This window comes from Bicyclus anynana, chromosome 3 (genome assembly GCF_947172395.1).
Source record: "Bicyclus anynana chromosome 3, ilBicAnyn1.1, whole genome shotgun sequence".
NCBI classification, from domain to species: Eukaryota; Metazoa; Arthropoda; class Insecta; order Lepidoptera; family Nymphalidae; genus Bicyclus; species Bicyclus anynana.
In genome coordinates this window covers 14,283,392-14,308,230 of record NC_069085.1, presented here as the reverse complement: position 1 = coordinate 14,308,230, position 24,839 = coordinate 14,283,392, and the positions used below count along the sequence as shown (strand labels likewise).

Here is a 24,839-nt window from a genome sequence, read left to right as displayed (position 1 = left end):
TTAAAATGCACACAACTGAAAAAGTTGGAGGTGCATGCCCTTGACTGGATTCGAACCCACACCCTCCGGGATCGGAGGCAGAGGCCATATTCACTGGGCTATCACAGCTCTTTACTTTGTATAGTTATATAAGTAGTATACTAAAAGTTCAACTTAAACTTACCTAAACAACGTTCAACTAAAAAAAACACCAATGTATGAGTATAGTAATGCCAGACGATTTGTTGTTTAGAAGTTACTAAAACAGTGGGTAACACAAAGTTCGTGACACGGGTTCTGTGGGTATGTCTACATCCCCCAACCCAAATCCCCATGGGGTCATGTTGGCCCGTCGTAAAAATACTTGAAATATCCAAAGGTATGACAAGATAGCGACCAATTACTGCACTCGTGCAGTTGTTTATCGACGAGCTTACTCATCTTAGCGCTCAATTCACACCATCATCTCACAAGTGTCGAGGAGGAGACGTTTGAGTTGTTTTTTACAATCCAGCACAATGCACAAGCGGTCAATGCTATTGGTTTATTCAACAAGCTCTTTATAAGTATAGATTAAAGTTTTTAAAAATCTATCTTGGAGTTCTCGTCTTTCTATACCTAATCCACTAGTTTTTCACCCCAAAACGTTTGGTAGTTCTAAAGCCACAGACAGATACCTGTGGCATTTACACTACACTAACACTTGGTAAGCTTATAAAAGTAAATTAATAATAGATTAAAATATTAGGGGCTTTTTCTTGCAAACATGTTTTTTTAATACTACAAAAACATTACTTATTAACTTTCTAAGGAAATGTTCTTAATAAATTTTTCATTTTGTTAACAAATAATATTTTCGATCTTTACTTTTTTATTAGGAAATTAAATGGATTTTTTTTATCTGTCATCATATAAAAAAGCTACGATTGTATGATTACATTTGTATATTTGTGATTGGTATATTAATAATGACTATTAATATTATATTTTTATTTAAGTTCTTCGAAAATCTATATTTCTGCGTTGTAGCACTACAATTTACAGACCTATTATTTTAAAAGGAAACAAAGACGTTTTGTCCATACTGTACGATGTCGATTTAGTATAGTACTAACTCCAAAAGTTCAAAGAAACCGGTGAAATCATCAAAATCTATTTTTTAGTAAGAAGACGTAACTTACTCGTAAGTTTGAATTTAAGTGATTGTAAGTACATTTAAATTTCCTGCAGATAATGTCTTCTCCATACCTCAAAAACGCCATAATCTTATAACATGTGATGCCGAGAGGCGTCGTCGTTTTGTTGGCTATCGGCCGATGTCGAACGTCGGCTCGCATCAAAGCCCACGAGCGCTGCGCCCGCGCCGGTGACTCGGCGGTTTTGTCTTCGAGTGCGCTGGAAAATTTTCCTTGTGCCTTCGGGATCGGGCTCGATGTTTTTATTATAGTCGAGAGCAAAATAGAAATCATAACAAAATTATATTTTTTAGATATTATAGTTACAAAGAAACCGATCGAACCCGCGAGATCAAAGTTCGGAATGCCATCGACATTTCTCATCGTTGAAATAATAAACAAGTGGTGTGTCATTAGTTTTTAGTGCGAACGAAAACAACTTTTTCAAAACACTTAGCACATAGAGTATTTTGTTGACTTCGAAAGCGGATTCGATATTTACAATTCAACACACACACAGACACACACATATATACACGCTCTGTGCATAATATTCTTAATTTCTTACGAATTCTACTAGTTCTGTATTTTATATGATAGAATAATTTTATCCTAAGCAAGAAGAGCCAGGATCCTGAGATACAGGTTTTTTCACTTAATTCAGGGTCTTCTGTACTAAAGAGACTTATTTTAACAATAAATTTTATTTAATTTCAATTCGCTTAGTAGTTTTAGAAAATATGTGAAAATTTTAAACTGAGATTTATATTAGATACAAATTTCACATAATAAAGCAATAATCTAAATATTCATATTGGATTGCCTATAGCCTACAAATTGTGTGTTATTTAAACTTAGGTAGTTATAGTTTCTCCTTTATTACAGTTGAATAAAATATTAAGTAGGTAACAAAATCACAGCGTACCTTTAACCTTGTGATCGAAAAAAATATTACAGGGAAACTTTCTTCGTCGCCCCGACGTCATTGTGCAATACGAATATTACGAATATGTACCGCCCAGTACATTGCATTCGCCCCCAAGAGTTGAATCCGATCCGTCTACCTGATCTCAATTACATCCGTTCGGATATCCTAACAAAATAATTGAGGACTTCCTACCGTTACTCCCAGTCATGTTTTATATAAAAAAACCCACATCGTATCCTATATTTATAATCTCCGAGACAAAATCTCTGAACGAGTTGAACTTGAACGCTGATTTCCGCTCTTTTCAATTGCAGACACTAGAGAATATTACTTGGTACTTATCTTGATTCTAAGTCGGCATAACTCTCGCCGACCATCCGACAAAGTTGTTTATATACTGATAAGTATTCTTCTTATTCTTAAGGTGCCTCACCGACTAGCGAAAGTTGACAGTCAGATTCTTGAACTCGTCTCTATCCTTCGCGAGGCGAAATAATGGGGATGATGACTAGGTTTGAATATATTGATTTTTATGATACATTCGGGTAAAGAGGGTCAATGTTAACTAATTTATACATAAAAAGCAAAGATTGTCTGGATATTTGCAAAATAAATGAGATTATAAAATTTCAAAAACTATTAAATTTTTTTGATCGTAATTAGATGAAAATTCATACAGTTTTAGCTTCCTTACATTAAATGTGACATTTTTTAATATATGAACTATAAAGATAAACGCACAAATAACAAAGATATTAGTAATTTTGTTTGAACGCGCATACAAATCTAACGATCATTACATTGCCTATGACGTCATTTTTTCGAGCCATTTTGTATGGGGCGTTTTTCAGGGATCCGCGGCAGCGCCGCAAATCTGACTCTTTAAATCCCTGTATCTCCGAAAGTAATGATCGCAGATACCCTGTTCCTTTTACAAAATTGCTTTACTATTAGTATACTCTTAATTTATATACAATTTAAAAAACTGTCATCATCCCTATTATGCGGCGCTCGCAATCCCGGTCCACTCTCTGATGTTTCTCAGCCAAGACTTCTTTCTGCGACCAACGCCTCTTCTACCAGCAACCTTTCCCATCAAGTTGAGCTGTAGAAGCTCGTATCTCTCGTGTCGTAGCACGTGCCCTAGATACGCGACTTTTCTCGTCTTGACGGTCTGCAAAAGTTCACGCTTCTGATTGACGCGTCGCAGAACTTCGGCATTCGTCACTTTGTGAGTCCAACTGATAGCCAGATATGATAAGTATTGCCAAATCGAAACGGTTAGGATACTTTTAGATAGTGGTAACGTTGCCCTGCGAAAAACACTTCCTAATATTTTCTCTATTAGTATGTCAACGCGGTTGACATTACATTGTGGTTCTGTATGTTATAGTCAACGATATTTCATATTATAGATATGTTGAGCGATATGTTACGTGTCTCAAACTCAAAAGTGATCCAAATTCCTGAACACACATCTCGACATTTTAGACAATAATTTAGGTATTATTTGTTTAAATAACTTTCTTTGTTACTATGCGACTAAATGAAATTAAGACAATTAGCCACTTTTGTTCGCTTCAGTTTCGACGCCTTAGTGACCTATCTAATAGTATCATCATCATCATCATCATGTCAGCCGATGGTCTGCAGGACAAAGGCCTTTTGTAGGGACTTCCAAACATCACGATACTGAGCCACCGGCAACCAGCGAAATATTTATTTAATAGTATACATCTTTGGATATAGTGTTACCAGTAGATCACCAACAAAGAAGCATATAATATCCAGTATTAGTGTTCGGTTTTCAAAATATATTTAGTTAAAATAAAGTTATTAGATTACTTCTGCAGATTAACGTATGCTTTTTTTTAAAACATATACATATGTGTAAAGTCAGTATAAGTCGGCCATTTTCTCACCGCCTGCACGTGTAAACGGTGTAGACTTTCTAGTAACCTAACCCCGCCTCGGTCTGAGCAAAAAATCGTAATTGAACACCGGGGGGTGTGCATATGTAGAGGGGATATGGCACACATTTCCACGAGCGTGTATACTTTTACTTTACTGCCTTAAAGTAGAGCATTGTATGCATATTTATTAAAGATAATTTACTTCACTTTGGGGGAAATTAAAATGTAAACTAAAAATTCAAGTACCTATCTGGTAACAGAAGGGCTGCCTCATGTTTTTGCGCAAAGTATCAGCCTGGCTGTCCAGCGCGGAAATGCAGCCAGTATTCTTGCCACCATTCCACGTGGGCATGATTTGTATAGTTATTAGGACAAGTTAGTTAAGTTCCTTAATGAATTATTTCTCAATAAAAAAATACGATTTTAAGGTTTGAAATTCATAAAAAAGAAAGTACAAACAAGTATATTAATTATAAAGGTTAGTTTTACAGTTAGATGTAAAACTAACCTTTATAATTAATATACCTAATGTATGCAACATAATTATCTTGTTTAGTATTATTAGAGCTCAGCCGTGATAGCCCAGTAGATATTATAACCTTTGCTCTTTGGATTTTTGCGGGATGAAAAGTAGCCTATCCAGAGTGAAATCTATTTCCATTTCAAATTTCAGCCAAATCGCAAGCCGCAGCTTTTAGGAGGAACAAACACACTTACACATACACACACACAAACTTTCGCCTTTGTATGATATTATCAAAATTAGTCATGATATTGTTAGATATCATAAAAAAGAAAAAAAATACGAAGCACGCTTGTTAGCCACTGAACAAAAACAACATCAAAGTGATTACCACGCCTTCCCGCCACGAGATCAAGTGTTTCATTGTACTGAATGTTTACCTCACATAATTACGTTAATCGCCTCCACAAAAGACACAGCATACAAAATGTTCGCGACTATTGATATTACAACAATATCACGCTTTTAAAACCTATCCAGCGTAGCGAGAGCCGCGCTCGGGTACGGGTCCCTACAAAATTCTTCTGCGGAAGGGTAAATGAACTAAACGGCAAAGGTCTTGATAAAAAGGCTGAATTATAAAGAGCTATCGTGAATTGTACACTTGTAAACTCGCTTTGTTAGCCGGCGCCTGCTATTATGGGCTGACAATACAACTTGTAAGAAATGTTTTTTAGGAATCCTCCATTCATGAAACTGTTAGATGCGTTTTGTGGCAAACGGCCCGCTAATGTAACCTGTTGCGATGCGGAATGTGAATGAATTCAATGTAACAATATTGATTCACTGAATGAAAGCGACTGCTTTAACAGATTTTGAGGGAGTTTCGGTGATTTCTATACAAACACTTTCCATTCAATGTTGGAACTATTGTGTTTAAGTCAAAAAGTTACTTTTCTAAATAAATATTTCTGGAAGTAGAACGCTACTTTTATTTGGTGGTAACCCAAAATTTTATTTAGTAGGTGACTCACCTAATTATATCCATGAAATTATTATTACTATCAAGCAAAATACCTGCCGAGAAGAAGAAGAAATACATACTTTACTGGACACAAAAAAGGCAACCCCTGACGAGGTATGTACTTCTAATATTCTCCACTATATATTTTAGAATTATAAATATTATATAATTCATATTTTAGAATTTACCTAAATTACGAGTGTTATTCATATTAATTTATTATAAAACACCGCTAAAACTCACGTAATGCAACGTCGGAGTATGCTCGACTGGTTTCGAACCCATACGGAGCCCTTAGTCATGAGCTGGTTCTTGCATGCTGGTTCGGGCATCGGGACTCCGACGTTGTATTACGTGAGTTTTAGACGTGTTTTATAATAAATTAATATCTCATATTATATTATGCTTTGCTTAAAAAAGAAATACGATACAGTACGGTACTATATAGTATATACTTAGGTACTTAATTGTATGTAAAGCACTCTAGAATTTCTCCAAGAGTTCTTCAACGGTCTACGCTCATCCTGTAAGTATAAAGGAGTCATCAATAAGCTTCCTTTCTATGAGTGCCTACTTGTCGGTAAGTTGCTAACATTACAAATGAGACACAAAACTACAAGTTACTTATAAGTAGTACCTAGATCACACACGATAAGAAAATGGATTTTATATGGACACTGCTACATCACTTATCAGTAGGTATTACACATTAGCAGACATTATTCTCTTAATCTAATTCTAATCCATACATAGTCCTTACGCTTGAAGAGCTTTCGAACCTTGCCTGACTTGACTGAACGTTTGAACATGACGTTTTAAAATCGTGTCAAATAATTAATAGTGCTTGATGTAAAGTGAGTTTCAATTAAGTTATGTACCTATGTACTGAAATCAGATAAAACTAGAAGCTAAACTCAAAATACCTACACAGTTTTATGTTACGAAGGCACATTAGATACTTTTTGTTAGGAAGTCGTTTACATAAAACTACAAACAGAACGGAAAACAAGCAAAAACGTTCATACCTACAACGCTCTATTTATTTAAGCGTCACATCCATCAACAAACACATAGACGTATAACATACATACATAGTATACACACACATGTGCAGTGGTGTGCGTGTGCACGCATGCGCGGTGAGGAAGCTGCGCGTGAGATTCGGCGCAGCTGCGGCGGCCAGGTGTGCGCACTGCGCACCCCTCCCCCGGCCGCCGGGTACTGACGCGCAGAATGGTGCAGACGAATAAATCACGGCACATACGGCACAATGTTTGATTTTTTTTTTTGACTGACTCGGCAAACGTTGTTCTGCCATATTAAACTAGAATTGTTGTTATAAAATACAGGTAGGAGGGAGAAAAATAGTTTACAAAATATTCCTATACCTACCGTATATAGAAAACCACCTACAAAATATACAAAAAAAAACTCATTAAAATCGGTCAATGCGACCAAAAACATTTTTTAACGATAAGGATCACGGCAGTTGGTATGGTATGCCTACGGGGAAGAGCGCTTGCCTAAAAAGTGCCGAACAATTTTGACTTGAAGATACTCTACGTCATAGTAGAAAAGGGAAACTGGAAGCATTCACTAGAATTTGCATAAATTGTGAGCATTCAGGCTGACACCGGGTGAATTTTTAATCCATGTCATTGATGCCTCAATTAAAGCATATATATTATCTCTTTTTGACGACTGGCTCATATCGTGCACTAGTCACAAAGAAATCTAGTATGCTAAAATATGATACATTTATTTATAATATAGTAAGCCGCAAATTTTAAAACATATTCACTTAAAAACGAGAAAAAATATAGTTGTACAGAAAAATAGATAAATTATTGACTGAATGGAAAAGTACGCGACTGTACTCACTACCCCAACTAAATCTGTGAATGCTTGCACAAACCCGCTTCCATGACACAAACAGTCCGTCAAGTATCGTATTTATTCCGGTCACGGTGCGCACTAAAGAACCCCGTACTTCATGGCGAGACCCTCATGGGGCCCGGCCGGTCCCCGCGTAATTATCCTACATGTTTTTATATCTGATTTTTAGTGAATATACTTTACGGTTTTGGACTTCACCGTACCTACTTGTCGGAACCTTTTAATATTAACTAATTATATGAATATATACTTTTAAAAAAGTACTATAGTTAAAAAAGAAAAGCTCGAGATAATCGAGCTTTTACTTTCTTGACTAAGAGAATCATTCATTCCAATATCTTAATGAGATTGTTACTCTATCGTAGATACTAAATAAAATTAATTTATAATCACAACTTAAACGTAAATAGGCTAACGACAGATCAGAATGGAAAAGGTTGGAGGAGGTATTATTACGTATGTAAGAATAACTTTTTGAATACTTCACTCGCGTGGTTCCCGTTCCCGTAGGAATACAAGGAATGGGTGAAGATCGATTAATGGGCTATCTAACACTAAAAGAATTTTTCAAATCGGAGCAGTAGTTCCTGAGATCAGCGCGTTCAAGTAAACAAACAAATAAACAAACTAACTCTTCAGCTTTATAATATTAGTATAGATTATAATTATTCATAATTAATGTGTTTCAAACGGTGAAGGAAAAACATCGTGAGGAAACCTGCATACCTGTGAATTTTCAGTAATTTTCTGCGTGTGTTAAGTCTGCCAATCCACATTGGGCCACACGCAGAGAATTAAGAAAAATTCTCATTACGTATTTTCCTTCACCGTTGGATATATGAAATTTAATTTCTTAAATACCGAAAAGTTGGAGGTGCATACCCTGGACCGGATTCGAACCTACGCCATATGAAGGCATACTGGCATACTATCACGAATACCCATCACAGTATTTGTTAAATACATAATTATTATTATAAACTCATCTAAATAGGCACTTTTTAGTACTTTTACATGCGACCTCGTTGTGTATGATGCGTTAAAATCGACCCGTACAAATCTGAAAGTGTCAATTGTCGCTATAATCACACTAAAATGATTCGTAATACCAAATTTGGCATCATAATAATATTAGAGAAATTGATTCTTTATTATATTTTACGTCTGTGTGTGTACACACAACTATGGGTACAACACCTATTCGTTGGATTATTTGCCATTCTGCGTCTGAAATGAAATGCAATAAACGTGATTAAATTAATTTTACTTCAAAATTTATATCAAATCTGCAATCTTTTGTTAGGTTCCTATTGTTAACAATAATTGTATGACCTATATTTGTCATAACAGCTTACACTTAGATACTAAACCTGTCTAGATTACAATTTAGACGTAAAAAGTTGTGTAAAAAGTGTCGAACTTATTGTGAAGTGCAATGTGAACTGCTATGAAATGCTGTGGCGTAATATGAGAATTGAATCCCAATGTATCGCTTTTTTACCGGCTCGTTAGTACAGTGGTTAACCTATGAGGTCCTGGGTTCGAATCCTGAGAAAAATAATACAAAATACTGATCTTTTCTATCTTCTAAGAATTTCCTCAGCCCAAAGATGAAAAGTTGGTTGTGTGACTGCCCCGTGCCCCTGAGAACACATTAAACTGTCCGTCCCATTAACATCTGACAGTACTGTTAAAGTATTTAACATTACCATCCTAAGCCATTGGAGCAGCGTGGTGGGTCTAAGCTCCACATCCCCTCTTCTATAAGGAGAGAGGACTGGCACTCATTGGTCATTTAAATAGGTTAATAAGGATGAATCGCTTTTGTCCCTTGGTTTATTATTTTAAGAATGTATTTTAAAAGCACCATATCAAATAGCCGTAGTGACGTGATAGCCTAGTGGATATGACCTCTGCCTTCGATTCGGAGGGCGTTGGTTTGAATCAATGTGTATAAGGAATTTAATATCACGTGTCTCAAACGGTGAAGGGAAAACATCGTGAGGAAACCTGCATTAGAATTTTCTTAATTCTCTATGTGTGTGAAGTCTGGCAATCTCTCAGTCTGAGAGAAGACTCGTGCTCATCAGCGAGCCAAGTATGGTTTGTTGCTGATGATGATGATTATATCAAAAAATGTTTAGCCTCTGTCCTTTGGGGCCGCTGTTTCTACCCTCAATTCGATTCATTCACACTCATTCGATGTGGGTATGTGTGTTCTTTTAGCGTAGGTAATGATAGGGATTAGAGAATGATACGAAAATAATGGTGGATTAGGATCCCCTAATTTATAACAAAGGAATGCATGACCATCTAGATAAAATAGGTGCCTTAGGATAATTTACCTAGATATTGTAATTATTATAATTATTGATATATCTACTTAGATTTTAGTATTTATATGCAGTGTTTTGTAGTTTTTATAAAAATAGTTTTATTTTAATATCTTTTTTTAAATATTATTTCCCATGCCTTTTTTATATGTAGGTATGTTACAAATGGGTACCCCAATAGTCCAGAGGGCTGGTTCGGCGCGGTGACCTCATGACCTTTATGTATTGAGTCCGGCCACTTTATAGAGACTTATTACACTTACTTCAGATCAGTTATCAAAGGCTTCAAGTTTGACGGCCTCCGTGACGCAGTGGTATGCGAGCTGGATTTACAAGGCAGAGGTTGGGTTCGATCTCTGGCTAGACCGAATGAGGTTTTCTTATTTGGTCCAGGTCTGGCTGGTAGGAGAATTCGGCCGTGGCTAGTTACCGGCAAAGACGTCGCCAAGAGATTTAGCATTCCGGTACAATGTCGTGTAAAAACCGAAAGCGGTGTGTGGATTTTCATCATCCTACTAACAAGTTAGCCCGCTTCCATCTTAAATTGCATCAGAACTTATCATCAGGTGCGATTGTAGTCAAGGGGTTTACTTGTAAAGAATAAAAAGAAAATCAGAAAATTATAATTTTATTAGAAGATGAAAAATTTCCTGTAAGTACTAAAAATATCATGGACTACAAAATATAAATTATAAATTATTATCACTTTCGATTAGATCATTGTCGATCAGTAATCCAGATCAGTATTGCTACGGAATTAAATTTAACCGGAACGTGACTAATTTAGTGTCATACAGAAAAAGTGGATGTCGAATACAGAAACTATTCATAATATATTTATTTGTCAACAATTGAACTGCAACTTACTTATTATAAAGCTGCAAAATATTTTGTGACTTGTGAATTTATAGTTTATTTTTAACCGATTTCCAAAAGGAGGAGATTCTACTTTCGGCTGTATGTATGTTATCTCTTATTTGTTTTTCTTCAAACTGCAATTTAATTTGAAAGTCTTTAGCTATTTAAAACACTATTACAAGTAACACAGCGTCTCTCTACAGGAGACGCTCTTAGACGCCCTCGATCTGCTCCTCTCTTCGTCTGCTTCTGCCATCGGCCTGTACGTGCGACCAACGTTCTAGTGAAGAGAAATAGACAAATGTCAACCAATAAAGGTGGAAGTGGGACTGCCGATTTCATTCGTCAACAATAATGTAACAGATAGCGATATCTCCGGTTGCGTCGCTATTGGTTGATAGATATGTCATTGGTCGCTTGTTCCGCATACTGGCTTAATTTTGCCAAATCAATTAGATACTGATCAAAAAAAAATTACAATATAAATCTTAATTATTCGATAAATAAACAAATACAATTAATTTCATAAATAGGATAAAATATGAAACTTGTTTGTTGAGAGTGAGTGTTGTCCTTCCAACTGAGAGACAATAAGATAACGATCGTGACGATCATGGATCTTTTACAGAACTATTTTATGGAATTAAAAACGTAGTTATTGCGAAACGGCCACTAGTGACGGATTCCCTAATTCGACGAGCGATTAGGGACGTGCGAGCGGGCGGCCACACATCATTATCTTTTGGATATTGACATTTACAGCTTACGATATTTATATCTTTTTTTTTTGATCATTAAGTATACATATATTTTTTGGACGTAATTTCTTTTCTCCTATTAACTACACAAAGTGTATCCTACTAATATTATAAACGCTAAAGTTTGTAAGGATGTATGTTTGTTTGGATGTTTGTCACTCTTTAAAGCCGCTACTACTAAGCGATTTGGCTAAAATTTTAAATGGAAATAGATTTTACTCTGGATTAACCACGAACGAACCACGATTGGACGAAGTCGCGGGCGTCCGCATAGTTCTCAAATAAGTGAACAAATAAAAATTATGAAACGTACCTTCTAAAAGTATGTTTTTACATATATGTACTTAGATAAGGCACGTCATTTGATATAACTTTGGTTTACATTACACACAATGCAGAGGAGTGCAGCAACGTCCTTCACCTACATGATCTCAACAACTCAATCAGCGATACAGTATAACCATAAATCTAACCATAAATTCAGTACCGTTGGCAAATGGTACCTATACTCGTATCACATCCAAGTAGACACTTGACTAAAGAGCTGCAGTTCCAGAATTGCTTAAAAGTTGTAAAAAAGGAAAAAAAGACAGTCTCTCCTCTATCCTATAAGTATAACTGTATGTAACTATAAGTACAATTTATCTCGTTATAATCTCGCGGGATAATTTTATTGTCCTTAACTTCAACGGGAATTTACAAACGAATTACTAGAAATATTTAATATGCTCGTATATGCAGAGAATACGTCTCTCGTCTGACAGAGTAGATACAAAAATCAGTTGTGACATCGAGTTTCCTACAACTAGTAATCTTCTTTCATCTTTCAAAAGATAAACTCATTTAAGCAAACGATAGACCTTAATACAAAAAAAAAGTACAACTTGAAAGCTTTGAGAAAACTTGTAAAAAAAGTTGTAAACACAATAAATAACAACTCGAAGTCAACCGAACTTGGGAGTTTCCATACCAAAACCATTTGACAGTTGAGACATACGATTTATCGTCGCGAAGTTACGATAAGATTGGTCTAAAAATCGTAATAAGTAAAGAGTCCGTAAGAGATGGTACAGCACGGCGAGGAGGCGGCGGCGACGCGGGCGCACGGCGATTTGTCGCATTTCACGGCGCGCGGCGGGTCACGGCCCCAGGTCACGCCGTAATGTCACGCGACTTTCCAACACATCTCACGGTGATCTTCCACACTTCACTACACTATTTATTTAAAAAAAGTGTTAAATCACCCACTACTTAGTAGGACGTATTATGATAGGCCCTTGGAGATATCAGAATTTGGAGTTTTGATGTAAAGTATCGGTTTACATTTTAAGAGGGCCCTAGGCAACGAACATAGTTTGCTTTTATGATATACTAGCTGACGCCGCGCAGTTTCCCTCGCGTGGTACCCGTTCTCGTAGGAATACGGGGATAATGTATAGCGTATAGCCTTCCTCGTAGGCTATCTAACACTGAAAGAATTTTTCAAATTGGCCTAGTAGTTCCTGAGATTAGCGCGTTCAATCACACAAACAAACAAACAAACTCTTCAGCTTTATAATATTAGTATAGACGTGTAGATCAATTAGCAATGTGTTCTGTTAAACTATTTTTAACTAAGCAGTATTTTCACTTTTTGTGTGTGAGTGATAAATTGTTAAAAAGTTTAACGTTGACAAGGTTTGTTTGGTTTTCTGTATTTCATATTAAAAACCGTTATACGTTTGGTCAATTCTGCGGTGTATTTGATAAAAAACAACAAATCTATACTAATATTATTAAAGTTTGTTGCTTGAAAGCGAATCTCAGGAACAACTGGTCCGATTTGAAAAATTCTTCCAGTGTTAGACAGCCCATTTTTCGAGGAAGGCTAAAGGTATTGAACCACGCGGGTGAAACCACGTGGCGTCAGCTAATGTTTGATATAAGTAAAGAAGGATTTCAATTAAAACTACGCAAAAACTCTAGTAATTATAAGGCCACTTTTACAATTCTGAGGTGGCTTTATTTTTTGAGTCGTGTCTGACCATTATGGAAAAGTACTAGGACATCATAACAACTAAACATGTGCAACTATATATTACGCGTGTACCAACTGGATGAAGCTAGTGATTCCGTTTTTCCACAGCTGAGTGAGAACGCGCCCGTGACTTCCGCTTCCGGCGCCGCGCCCGCGCAGCATCCGCGTCCAGCAGACCGGCAACGCTGTGAGTACCATGTTATTACACATTTCTGTATACATATTATAATATGTTTTTATTCCCAAGGTGTTGAAACGCGCTAACTAACAACTCGTGTGTGTAAACATACACACACGACATTCTTTTGTTTTTTTATTCTTTACAAGTTAGCCTTTGACTACAACTCACCTGATGGTAGGTAAGTGATGATGCAATCTTAGATGGAAGCGGGCTAACTTGTCAGGAGTTGGATGAAAATCCACACCCCTTTCGACTCCACGCGACATCGCACTGGAAGGCTTAATCGGTTGGCGGTATGTTTTTGTCGGTATCGATGGTTTGCCGTTTTTGACGGCCCAAGACACCAGCTAGAACAATTTAGAAAACCTCAATTCAAGACCTCCATCGTAAATCTACCACGCCTCCATTGCGCATCGGAGATTGTCAAAACTTACTAATAGGTGGACCGACGACATAAGCCCCATTAAATAAGTTTAGTAGAACTTGTGATAGGAATCATCCGGGGAAGTGTTCTATCGCCATGTTTATTCACAAGCACACCATTGTTGTCATCATCATCACGTGTTGTACCCATAACGCAGTCTTCCACAACGCGTTTCAGTTGTGGGTATAGACGAGTCTGATGCACTCTCTAATGTCGACGACTGAGTGCTCGAAAGGAAAGTTAGTGGGCAAGACCACTAATTTTCCTTCCTTCGTGTTACAGTTTAAAGGACATGGTTGTCGGTATAATGACAGGCACATAAGGCTTAAGATGTACGCCTCAGGTTGATACACACAGAGCGGCATTGGCTCTTAGTAGAATGCCTTTCTTGCATGCCCTGTAATGTAAAGTGTTGCTCTGTTTTTAGGCGATTGTTTTTCCACTTACCATCTGCTTGGTCCTTCAATTATTACTATAAAAATACCTTAAAGCAATTCACTAAAAGTCATGATAATTTTACGTGAGGAAACCAGAGAATTTTCTTAATTCTCTGCGTGTGTGAAATCTGCCAATCCGCATTGAGCCAGCGTGGTGAACTATTGGCCAAACCCCTCTCATTCTGAGAGGAGACTCGAGCTCAGCAGTGAGCCGAAAATGGGTAGAAAATTATGATGATGATTAGGTTTAAGGCTGGAACTAAAGTGGCATCATCAGTAAAACTATTGTTTGTAAAACATGCTTCAACCTTCCCTAATCTAGGTACAATTGGTACAGTCAGCCACACATTCAGTTTCCTTACAAACAGGCTGTGTAGTAAAGATGCACGTAATCGCGTCGCGTCAGTCGAGTCAGCCGTCGGATAGCCGTCCATTATCCCGACTGGCTTGACGTTTCCGAGACAACGTCCTGACGTCCCGTCGCATAACTTACGACATACTCGTAGGTACTGTATTACATTGAATTAAATATACGACGAACTCATGTATTTTTTCTACTCCCTACTGTTAGAACAAGAATATGAGAATCCCGGATGAGTATTTTGGCTTCATTATTATGAGCATCATCATCATCAGTCGATAGACGTCCACTGCTGGACATAGGCCTCTTGCATGGACTTCCATCAACATTGGTCTCGAGCCGCCAGCATCCAACGGCTCCCTGCAACCCGCTTGATATTCTTAGTCCACCAAGTGGGGGGTTAACCAACACTGCGCTTTCCGGTGCAGAGTTGCCATTCCAGCAACTTGGGATCCCAACGTCCATCGGCTCTTCGAACTACGTGGCCTGCCCATTGACACTTCAGCTTCGCGACTCGCTGAGCTATGTCAGTGACTTTAGTGCGACTGCGGATCTCCTCATTTCTGATTCAATCGAGCAGAGAACTTTTGAAACTTTTAGGGAAAAAAGAAAAACTTAATCATCTTATTTGTATACGTATAGGTCGACCTAGATCTCAAAATCTATAATCGAATTATCTGACTAGTTGACAAAAGTTGTAATTATAACATATACTAATACTAATACTATTTTTAATACCTTGTTCTACTTTACATATTTCAGCAAATTCTTGTCCTTATCCAATCTAAGTCAGAAAAGAATACTAGCATCCTCTTCCGTTATGATAGATATACTATCTCGCATCAACTTATTACTATCTACTCATAAAAAAGTATTCTACATAAGCAACTATTCTTTGACTTTCCTTCTCAGTCCACCTGTGTAATTTTACATCTACCAAACACATTTTCCAATATCCGCATGCTCTTGTCCAGTAACCCGCAGTTTTGCTGAGTGAGTGAATGACGAATGTGATCGTAATTGCATTTGCAAGTCACTTGCAAATTACATTCCCTTCAAATGATTTTCTAATTATACTAACATTAATGCAATTCTATGTAGGAAGTAAGCCGTGTCCTTAAAATATAACAGTATTAATTTAAATCATTAGATTCCATTGACCCAGAATGAAAATTTAAATGAATGCAATTAGTACCTAATACCACGCTTGTCAAGCACTAAATCTGAATAATAATGGGACCATAAAAAGCCCTGGGCCCCGTTACTCTATGACATTGAAGTCGTAATGGAGCTCGTAATAATAGGTGTTTCCTAATGCCAATTCTTCACATATTTAAGTTTCAGTCATTTGGTAAGGTAAGGTCTCAAGAGAGATTCATCTCTAAGCGTATGCCTTTTTCATCTGTAAGCGTAGTCGCTACAACTTTTTCGTACGTTTCTGCGTGTTACATCGCTTATTATTTATTCTGATCTATACCCACTGCAGTTATAAAGAGGTAAATTTTGTGAGGTAGTAAACTCGTAGCGGGTAATCTCTGGATTTAAAGAACCGATTTTGAAAATTCCAATATAAAGCCACGTTATTTGTTAGTGACATACCTAGGCTTTATTTTAACCCCGTATTCCTACGAAAAGGGGAACTACGCGGATGCAACCGCAAGGTGTCGGTTATTTTTTCAATACAGACGCAATTTGTATATTAGTTATCCTCTGCTATATAATAAAAAGAATTTAATTTATACTTGGACCTTTCTCACGAGATTACCGCCATGTGGAACGTGGAATGTAGAGTCAACCATTATTATTCCGATAGTGGTTTCAGTCGTTGGTCTTAAGCTTCGACCGACACCTTAAGACGCTTTCGCTGAACTGCTGCATCAAGGGTTCGATACAGAAGTCAGTGATACTTGAGACAGCGCGTATTGTGCGGTGGTCCCTCACGCTGGAGCCCTGACCGCCGGTTGCTTGGGCACTCAAATGTTCCACAGCGGGGGGATAAAGATATAAAATTAATTGAAAACTATTACACAAACATGAGAAATTAAAACATCTCACGTTAAACACAATGTATTTAAATCCATGAACATTTTAAATCGTTTCAACGATATTTTCAACGAATAAGCGATGTTTATGTAATTATCTACAATCTCAACGAATGTACCTGAACATGGAAATACTTTAATAGCCAGTTTTGCAATATTTACAAATCATTAGATTGCTATTATAACGCCTTGTGCTGCTGAAAGATATGTTCAGTATAATAGACCCGGTGACGTTGATAAACGATGCGGACGGAATTAGTTGTATCGGCCCGTTATAGAAAGTGCGATTAGGTGTCTGTCATGGAGGTCACTCGAGCCGGTTTCATATAAAAACCCTCAATCTCTCTACAGGAAAAAGGATTGGAAAAAGGAAGGTGTGACGTTACTTTTAAAAGCTATTAAAAATATTTTAACGGTTACAAATGGATACTATCAAAGGGGAGAGTTCGTGACAGAACTTATTTTATGCCCTCCACCAGCGTCGCTGTTTCGTTAAGATTACCTTATTAGAGGCATGCCTTACATTATATTACTGACGATGAAAAATTACTGCAGCTGTGGCAGCTCTTTCAGTCTCAATGACTTAAAAAGAAGAATAGAGATGAGACCGATGAAGATCGACTGCAACTCTGGTAGTGACTTAAGTCAAACAAAGCGGACCGGGTTACAGAAAGACGAGAAAGGTAAAAGACTACAACCCGCAAAACTGAATGCTGTTGACTGAAAAAAAAACAATACCTGAGCATAATCCACAACCGAGAAATAAACATTGGATTGTACTCCACGAACCTACACTGACCGCCACTTTATATCACGAATAGTCTGTGAAGCCACTGTAATTTGAAAACGCAGGAGTATCAATCGAGAAGGTGAACTTATACTAAAACGTGGAACCTCGTTTTTGAATCATGTACAACAAGAGAGTTGTATGAGAGAGAGTGGTTCATTGATACAGATTGGTAATAATGATGATGATCGAGCAGGTACGAGAGGCAGGTACGGGTTGCGTGTAGTGCACAGATTAAAGCCGATCTACGATAGTGTATCGGTGTCGGCTGTCACCGGGGTCGGTAAGAGGATAGAGCTGGTAGCTCACATAGCACGCGCGGCCGCATCCTGCGCGAGATGAGACGCGCCTTCCTGCGCGCCGCGGTTGCATGCGCCGCTGAGCGCGACCGGGGAAAGCTGGCATAACTGGACTATTACGTAAACAAACGATAAAATTTAACTAAGTTTTATATATTATTGTGAGGTTGTGATAACAAAAATTCTGACAGATTTTATGTCGAGCTCTTAAAGTAAGATATATTTGAAACCATTCATTTTCAGTTTGCGAGTGTACAACAGTACAATATATACAGTAGTGGTTGCAAACCCGATACATAAGTAGGTATGCTTGTCCAAAGTAATGATGCCAAGATTTTAAGAAGGAATGTCTGTAATTAATATCTTAATAACTTTTTTCTATTGGCGGCTTAATTGTATCGACAACAGCTATGTTTAACTTTTGTTATCTAGTATATTCCTCTTTCTGTATAATAGAGAATTATTGTATGTAACATAAATGCATATTTAAAACATGCTTAAAACTTTGACATTAGACATTATTTCTCAATTATGCTACAAGCTACAAATAAGATTAATTTTAGAGATAATTTTCATCAATCTATTTCTAAATTATAAAAATCGCAAACAAATATTATTATTATTAAACTCTAAAGCAAATATGTTCTAAAATAATACAAGAAGAGTAATAATTTAAGGCAAGATGGTCCTTTTGTCCCGCGTTTCCCCCTATGCCAGTGTAACATTACGTGACACCGGACATCGCGCGCCCACCGTGCAATCCCGTTCGCATTTATTAATTACGAGAGTATACTAGCACACTAGACCATGATTTAAAATAATAATTGATTAAACTTGATTTAACTCTTTAAACTTTAAGCTGAAATGGCATTAAGTTGGGGCACCTGGATTGAAGAGCCTACGAACATTGGGCTTCAAAGGCAAAGATATGCAATAACTAGCTGACACGCGCTACTTTGTCTGTCCGTAGACCTCCCTAATCTAGCCTTCTCGCAAAATCTACTAACTATAAACTACCTCCATCCCAAATTTCAAGTTTGTAAGTTTTCGAGATTTACCTATAGGTTATATACTACCAGTGTTTACTAGATATTGCAAGCCAACCAATCCAGATACTCGTTAAGCTAGATGATCCAAAGCAAAAAACTCACCTCTCACCAAAAAAACTAAAAAGAACAAAAAGAAAATTATTTTGACTATTACAAAGTCTACACAAAAGTTTATACAAACCTAGTCATTGTTTATATTAACATCTGGAGTTACAGAATCCCGTTGAAGTCTTTGCTACGTACAACCAATAGACATTTTGACGGCCTCCGTGGCGCAATGGTATGCGCGGTGGATTTACAAGACGGAGGTCCTGGGTTCGATCCCCGGCTGGGTATATTGAGATTTTCTTAATTTGTCCAGGTCTGGCTGGTGGGAGGCTTCGGCCGTGGCTAGTTACCACCCTACCGGCAAAGACGTACCGCCAAGCGATTTAGCGTTCCGGTACGATGCTGTGTAGAAACCGAAAGGGATGTGGATTTTCATCCTCCTCCTAACAAGTTAGCCCGCTTTCATCTTAGACTGCATCATCACTTACCATCAGGTGAGATTGTAGTCAAGGGCTAACTTGTAAAGAATAAAAAAAAAAAAAAAAACATTTAATTTTAAGGTAACCTACCATTAGATTAAATCAAGATCCAAGTTGCCGATTTAACTAAAGTTGTCTTTACCACAAATTTAAAACATATTCAGCGCGTTAAAAATTGTACATTATATATACAATCCTTTGTATGTTTATTTGTATTGTACGGTATACCTTACTTACAAATTTACAAACTTAAACTATGGACGCGATGGAATGTAGGTACCTAGTTCACAAAAGCTTGACCTTGCAAACAGCTTTATATGGAAATCTAATTATAGTCAGCAAAAAATATCATCAGTATAACGGTGTGAGATGTAATTATTTATTTATTTGTGTAATAGGATGTGGTAACTACTTACTTAACAACATTACCTACATGTAGGTACTCTATTGTAAGGTAAATTATACCGTAATTATATTTTATAACAAGCTTTTATTTTTATTCATTTAGCTTACCAAAAAGCAGAGCTGTGAATTGAAGATCTATCTATGGGAAAATATTATTAATAATAATTATTATTGATGAAAACAACGGAAACTAAAGGATTATAAATATCAGAGATAACAATTATGGAATTGTGCATAGTGGCGTGCATAATGTTTTTAACTAGGGTATGCACTTTTATTAAATATTGGAAAAATTATTGTACATTGTAGGCAGTGTTTTTTTGCATCTTTAAGTGCACACCAGTGCCCGTGCAATTGTGCATATCTTCATATAACTTCACCTACAAATCTAGAAGTTAAGTTATATTGTGGAAGTGCTTACATCTGCAATTAGGTACCTACGGTTTTACTTTCTGTGTTTAAATCTATACTTCTCGTTTAGACCGTTTGATAGGATATTTAATGAATATGTGTTGTTTTTTATGAAACTGGCTGACTGACAAACTTATACGATGAATCAAAGGAACGTGTTACGCACTAGGTATTGTACATATGAATTTTCTTCCATGTTACACAATTAGTAGACTCATCATCATCATCACCCTACGTATGCGCAGTGGATTTACAAGACGAAGGTCCTGTCCCCCTAGCCAAGTGGCACGTCGATTCTCTTTCAACGATCGCTAACGCTTCGAAAACTAGAAAGGTGTATGGGATTGACATTTGCTATCGACAGATCACGTGTTCAAGATCTGTCATCCCCATACATTTTTCTAGTTATCGAAGCGTTAGTGATCGTAGAAAGAGAATCGACGTGCCACTTGGCTAGGGGAGCTGGCTTCTCTCTTTTACGATCTCTTTCAGATGTGTATGATAATGACCGGGGTCGACGGCTTAACAAGCTCTCCGATGCACAAGGTACCAATACCAATAATAATATAACACCAGCAACGTCCTCAGACTGAGCTAAGATTTATTTATTTATTTATTACCGAAACATTCTTGATAGAAAGAAAAACATGGTATTTAGCTAGACTCAAACCAAAGACTGTCATGCGAAGCAACATACGCTTACCACTGGACCATACGCTTACGCTTACTTAAAGAGGAGGAGAGGAGAGAATTCAATTGGTTGTTTTCTTATAATTTTTGTGGGAGGGCACATAAATATCCAGCATCCGGTTGACTGTCAATTTGTTCCGTCAATAATAAGACAACTGTATTACCTGTGCAGGCATGCATCACTGAAAATTAAGTCATCCGACTTACAAAAACTAGTACCAAGTAAAGTTTCATCACCCAATTGTTGACAAAAACTACTAGAAATTGGTCTGAGTAAGTAAGAAAAACTGTTCTAGTAACTAGGTACTTTCAATATTTCTAACTTTGTCGCACAAAACTTTTAGAAATATCACTCAATTGTCTTGCTTTAGTTGCGAAATTCTAAAGTCGCTGACAACATTTGGATATTTTATTTTTTTATTATTATACTAGAGTGGATTTGGAAAAAAGAAAATAACCTATGGGAACGACCGATAAAATCTAAATTAGTTATTTTGTATAGGAATCACTTATAATAATTAATTATTATTATTATTATTATTACTAAACAAATGCATATCATATTAGAGTAATTTATACTCAAAGTACAATCAATCAATCGCTTATGATCGTATGACAAGCAAAATATCAAATATTCTGAGCAACTCTCAAAAGGTTGCTAAAGCACTATAGTAACTATTAAATACATTAAATGCATTGACCTCTTTTAATAGTAGATCGATGATTTAATGAGATAAACTAAAGCTGTCAAATCTGTATACACTCGTATACTAAACCAATTTCTACAAATAGATTCATCTATTGACAAAAAATAAGTGTCATCTTGTTTTGTGACGTGTCAATGGGCTATTTGACTGAAGGTTATTCACTACTTCCTAAAATTTATTTAAATTATCCGCACGCGTCTTAGCACCTTCTATTATGCGTATTACCATCAAAATATTATATAAATATTATCAATACAGCTTGGGGAACAGACACGAAATAAAAATTTACACATTAATGCGGCAAATCCGATAGATATGCAAAATTTTATTCCACTTGACGGTATTCAAATATATCATCGTTTTATAATCGCGGTCAATGAACTTTGATGATACAGTCGTCACAAAAAGCTTTGTGGACGTGCATTCCCGTTTTATTCTGTTTTTAGATAATTTTCGTTTAGAAAAAGACGTTTGTCATTAAATTTACCTTTTACTTTCTCTGTACAGATACTATTTTTAAAAAGTTTATTTTGAAAACGTCTATGCATTAGGTAGGTAGGTACACCTAAAGAATACAATTGAATAGAAGTTTGTCTGTTGTTACCTAGACTTGCCACCTGACAAAAAATTATGATTCATTTTAAGATCTAAATGGTCTTCACTGTTACGTAAGACTTCTTTATCACATACAATAGAATCAACATACATAACATAATATTTTTCTACTTACTTGAATGGTAAAGATTATATAAAATAGGTAAACTACAGATTTAACATTGACACCGATCAGGTTTTAGAATTTCTTTTACATAACTCGTTATATTACTAATGACAAAATAAAAAGAACAATAGTTGTGACTGAGAATTTGCACAAATGGTATCAGTAATGATTGTAGGTATTTTATACAAAGTGCAACAACTTAAGATACAACACATACGCAAAACGAAAATAATAATTATAAAAGTGGGTTCCATTCACAAATTATCAACGGATCTTTACACAAAAGAGAACAGGTGAATCAAAAACAATCACGGGTCATTGACTGTACGAGTAGCATTTATGCGCGAGCCTGTACAGTTCTTTCAAATGTGCCATTGTGAACCTATAGTATTGTGTTATCTATCGCTGTAAATTGTTCAAAATAAACACAATGTTTGAACACTCTGCGGTCCTTTGTGTTCTATTATGATCTTTCTGATTATAATAAGGACTGCTACAGACTAGAGTCACGACATTTTTCGCTAACTTTGTCGTAGTTGTCAATTTGTCATTCAGTTTATCGCGTTATATTAGAGATTAGTTTTGATATGTAATTATGATGGAAAGATATATTTGCTCTTTTCGTCCTTTGTATCTATCGTAAAATACTGATAATATATATATCTAAATATTTATTAATTAAACTTACAATATTTAGTTTACCGATTTGTCTCAAAAATACTTTCTGTCAATTTATAATAAAAGTTTTATTTTTCTGTATTTATGCGTATTATCTATTCTTTTTTCAAATGTTAAATCGTATATTTAATTGAGTTCTTAATTAGTTTTTATTGGTACCTACTGGTTTTAAATATCAGAATAGAGGAGCTTTCTTACAATAAAAAAAAATATATATAAAGTCGTCTGATTTTGCGCTATCAAGACTATTTGGACGTACGTTTGTATTCTTCTTTAGAAGAGATCTGCTGAATACTTTTTATGTAGTCATTGTTGGTTAATTAAGACGTCGTTTGGAGTATTTTATTAGTTCTTTGGGTCACCGGGTGAGTGGGTGCGACTGTTTGTGTCTCTTGTTTTTGTTTAATCGATTCTATTGTTATTCGATACATCGATACTATGGTGCGGTTTATGTAACGGTCTATTGAAAGCTATACGGGATCACCTTTTTGTTTTTGTTTTACTGGTTTTTTTACAAAGTACGTTATGTTATTGTTATCTACAAATTTACTTTCTTCTTTATAATTATTAAGAATGGGAATCGTAATGTGTTATATTATCTAGATATTACACAATCGTATTAATATACCAACGATCTGGCAATTAATTCTTTGCTTTTTACACACCAGTGTTTGTTGTAGTAAATAACAAGTTCATAATGTTTTATTTTTCTTTTGTGTAATTTGAATTTGTTAACTGGATAACTATTCATCTACATAATGTAGAAACTATGTGTAACTACAAATCTCTAATCCTTCTACAATCCTTCCACAATAGGCTAAAAATAATAATATTCTAATCTTGGCAAAACATCTAACACGTGTACGTCGTACGTATCCGTATCGAAAATCCTTGCAATAAATAAATGCCGACGAACACCAAATTATAGCTGCCCTGAATATATTTTATACGCGTTTTAAAATATCTTTTCACGTGGGATTTATGATGGCGAAACCCGTTCGAGGGGTGGTCCCGTATCTAAGGGGTCGCCGAGGGGTACCCACCGGGGCCCATTTTCTTAAATTTTTTCTCCTTGACAAACCCCAGCTGCTATAATACGACATGTTATAAATAAAATCGCAATTTTGACCCGTCACGCGTATAAGATATGCTCGTCATACGTCTCGTCACAAATAACTCTGCGAATTTACAAATAGTTGTTAGATCTTACCGCATGTGAATAAGGTTTATTTTTGCATGAATGTTAGTTATGGAACCGTTACGTATATTGGTTGTGCTTTATAGATTCGACACAGGACGTCCTTTCTGTTTTGCAACAATTATTCCAGTACCGAACCGGAACAGTTAGTGTATTACGTACAGCAATGCGTTTTGTTTAGTTTTGATGATGTTATATTTTAAGTGTTACCATCGATCAATCAATATTAAGCTTCAAAATCAAAATAGGAGTACCTACCTACGTTATTATACGGATTTTGATGTCTACACACTGGAAGTATTCGTTTTGCTTTGAATTTGCGAAGATTCGTTACGCTAAAGTGTGTTAAATTGTAATAAACTAAAGAGTTTACTTATGCTGAGTAGTAAGATTAAGTAGATACCTACAACTTGTGTAAAAGCTTTTAGTTTAAGTTAAATAAGTGAAACACAATATATGGAGTTAGTTGGCCCATTACTGGGACCGAAAATTATACAATTCTTCTTCTTTTTCTTTATCAATCTATATTCAGCTCACTGCTGAGCTCGAGTCTCCTCTCAGTATGAGAGATGTTATGC

General features: G+C 36.2%; 1 long non-coding RNA gene across 1 annotated transcript in view; it reads left to right on the top strand.

Annotated features, from left to right (window-relative positions):
* The window catches only part of LOC112058305 (uncharacterized), a 410,398-nt gene that overhangs the window by 330,570 nt on the left and 54,989 nt on the right, over positions 1-24,839 (top strand). The window contains exon 4 of the long non-coding RNA XR_008252210.1: positions 13,453-13,531. This is a non-coding gene — a long non-coding RNA (uncharacterized LOC112058305). The remainder of the gene's footprint in view (positions 1-13,452; positions 13,532-24,839) is intronic.